This window comes from Anomaloglossus baeobatrachus, chromosome 1 (assembly GCF_048569485.1).
Source record: "Anomaloglossus baeobatrachus isolate aAnoBae1 chromosome 1, aAnoBae1.hap1, whole genome shotgun sequence".
In the NCBI taxonomy this organism is placed as follows: domain Eukaryota; kingdom Metazoa; phylum Chordata; class Amphibia; order Anura; family Aromobatidae; genus Anomaloglossus; species Anomaloglossus baeobatrachus.
This window is the reverse complement of record NC_134353.1, coordinates 60,398,058-60,401,615: the sequence shown is the minus strand read 5'-3', so window position 1 is coordinate 60,401,615 and position 3,558 is coordinate 60,398,058.

Sequence of the window (3,558 nt, the reverse complement as noted above, 5' to 3'; positions counted from 1 at the left end):
TGGCCCCATTCTGGTATACATGTCCCCATAATGGCCCCATTCTGGTATACACGTCCTCATAATGGCCCCATTCTGGTATGCATGTCCTCATAATGGCCCCATCCTGATATGCATGTCCCCATAATGGCCCCATTCTGGTATACACGTCCCCATAATGGCCCCATTCTGGTATACACGTCCTCATAATGGCCCCATTCTGGTATACATGTCCCCATAATGGCCCCATTCTGGTATACACGTCCCCATAATGGCCCCATTCTGGTATACACGTCCCCATAATGGCCCCATTCTGGTATGCATGTCCTCATAATGGCCCCATCCTGATATGCATGTCCCCATAATGGCCCCATTCTGGTATACACGTCCTCATAATGGCCCCATTCTGGTATACACGTCCTCATAATGGCCCCATTCTGGTATACACGTCCTCATAATGGCCCCATTCTGGTATACACGTCCTCATAATGGCCCCATCCTGATATGCATGTCCCCATAATGGCCCCATTCTGGTATACACGTCCTCATAATGGCCCCATTCTGGTATACATGTCCTCATAATGGCCCCATTCTGGTATACATGTCCCCATAATGGCCCCATTCTGGTATACATGTCCTCATAATGGCCCCATTCTGGTATACATGTCCCCATAATGGCCCCATTCTGGTATGCATGTCCTCATAATGGCCCCATTCTGGTATACATGTCCCCATAATGGCCCCATTCTGGTATACATGTCCCCATAATGGCCCCATCCTGGTATGCATGTCCCCATAATGGCCCCATCCTGGTATACATGTCCCCATAATGGCACTAGCCTGGTTTATGGCCCCATTCTGGTTTATGTCACCATCCTGGCCACATCCTGGTACATATGATATCACAGGGTGCTGCACACAATAAAAAAATAAACAATTATACTCACCTTTGGACCACTCCCCTGATTTTCTCCACCGGTGATGGCATGCCGCAACTGACCAGCGTGTAAGCAGCGTAAGCGCAGCGCATATTGTCACTCTCATGTGTGGCGTGCCCACTTACAGCGCGGTCAGCTGCCGGGTGTTGGCGTATTCTATGCTCCCCATGCTCTGGTCATGGGAGCAGTGAATATTCATAGCCTTAATCGGCGTCCGGCATATCTCAGTGCAGGGACCCGATGGCTCTCTGTGCAGCGATGTATTTCAGCTGGATGCGCGTCCTCGGACACACAACCAGTTGAAAAAGGTGCTGGGGCTGGCGGGCGCACTGTACCCCTGGGCCCAGTCGCAATTGCTGCAACCGCGATTATTACACCCCTGGTTATACCACATATGCCTACACACCTGAATTAGCTGTGTATAAGAAAGGTATTACCAATTGGTGGAATGAGGGAAGTCACACACTGTTAGCCATTATACTGTGTAGATGGCACTGTGTGGACATCATACTGTGTGCGGGGGCACTGTGTGGACGTCATACTGTGTATGGGGGCACTGTGGGGACATCATACTGTGTGTGGGGGCACTGTGGGGACATCATACTGTGTGTGGGGGCACTGTGGGGACATCATACTGTGTGTGGGGCACTGTGGGGACATCATACTGTGTGTGGGGGCACTGTGGGGACATCATACTGTGTGCGGGGGCACTGTGGGGACATCATACTGTGTGTGGGGGCTCTGTGGGGACATTATATTGTGTAGATGGCTCTGTGGGGGTATCATACTATGTTGATGTCTTTGTGGGGACGTCATACTGTGTGTAGATGGCTCTGTGGGGACATTATATTTTGTATGGGGGCTCTGTGTCGATATCATATTGTGTAGATGGCTCTGTGAGGACATCATACTTTATGTGGGGGCACTTTGTCGATATCATACTGTGTAGATGACTCTGTGGGGATATAATACTTTATGTGGGGCCTCTGTGTCAATATCATACTGTGTAGATGGCTCTGTGGCGATATCATACTGTGTGTGGAGGCACTGTGGGGGCATTATACTGTGTGTGGGGGCTCTATGGCGATATCATACTGTGGAGATGGCTCTGTGGGGACATCATATTTTGTGTGGGGGCTTTGTGGCGATATCATACTGTGTAAATGGCTCTGTGGGGGCACCATACTGTGTGTGTGGGGTCTGTGGGGACATCATACGGTGTAGATTTCTCTCTGCTGGCATCATGATGTGTGTGTGGGCTCTATGGGGAGATCATACTGTGTAGATGGTTCTGTGGGGGCACCATACTGTGTGTTTGGGGTCTGTGGGGACATCATATGGTGTAGATTTCTCTCTGCGGGCATCATGATGTGTGTGTGGGCTCTATGGGGACATCATACTGTGTAGATGGTTCTGTGGGGGCACCATACTGTGTGTGTGGGCTCTGTGGCGATATCATACTGTGTAGATGGTTCTGTGGGGGCACCATACTGTGTGTGTGGGGTCTCTGGGGACATCATACTGTGTAGATGGTTCTTTGCGGGCATCATACTGTGTGTGTGGGCTCTGTGGGGACATCATACTGTGTAGATTTCTCTCTGCGGGCATCATACTGTGTAGATGGTTCTGTGGGGGCACCATACTGTGTGTGTGGGCTCTGTGGGGACATCATACTGTGTAGATGGTTCTGTGGGGGCACCATACTGTGTGTGTGGGGTCTCTGGGGACATCATACTGTGTAGATTTCTCTCTGCGGGCATCATACTGTGTGTGGTGAGCACCATAATATGGAGGAGGCACTGTAGGGGCATTACTTGTGCGGAGTGCTGTGGGGGCACCATAATCAGGAAGACACTATGGGGGACATCATTTGTGGGGAATATACTGCGGAAGCATAATAATGTGTAGGGATACATTTTGAGGGCAGCATAATGTGTATGAGGGGCACTGTAGGGACACAATGGACACGTGGCTAGCCATAGGTTAGGAAGAGCCCCAAAACAAGACCTAATGTGAACAGTGCCTGATCAAATCCACTGCGGTGACGGACGCCATAATGAAGTACGGTAGTAATAAAGGCCCAGCTGACATATACGTGTAATACGCTCGCCCTGCCCGCCATTATCACTATCAGTAGCCATTGCTTCCATCCCTATATTTACTATTATCTATTCCTTCCTTCATTTTAGCGCCAAAATACAACTACTAGTATTTGGCGGGGAAGCGCTTCAAAATCTACCCGCCCACAAAACCCAAACAGCCAATCAGGAGAAAGAAACAGCAGCTTCCGTTTTCGCCCACCAATTAACTGGCACCGAGATCGAACCAATCGCATTTCACCTTTCCCGGAACGCGTCATAGCGTATGGAACGTTCCAAAATAATTCTTTTCTGAGGGGTAAAAAAAAATATTTACAACCCTAAAATATTTTTTAGAGCAGTTAAATGTTTTAAATTCAGAAGCAAATTCCACTTGTTTTAAATATATTAAGTTACTTTGTAGATGAGAGACTGAAAAATATAAAAAAAACTTACTAAAGGGAGAGAGTATTGATTTGTCCTCCCCCCTTTTTGTTCAGCAGTGGTACATTCCTGCATGGTCAGTTAAAGGTTGTGTTTCTGGCGCGCTTCGCTCAGTAGGTGGA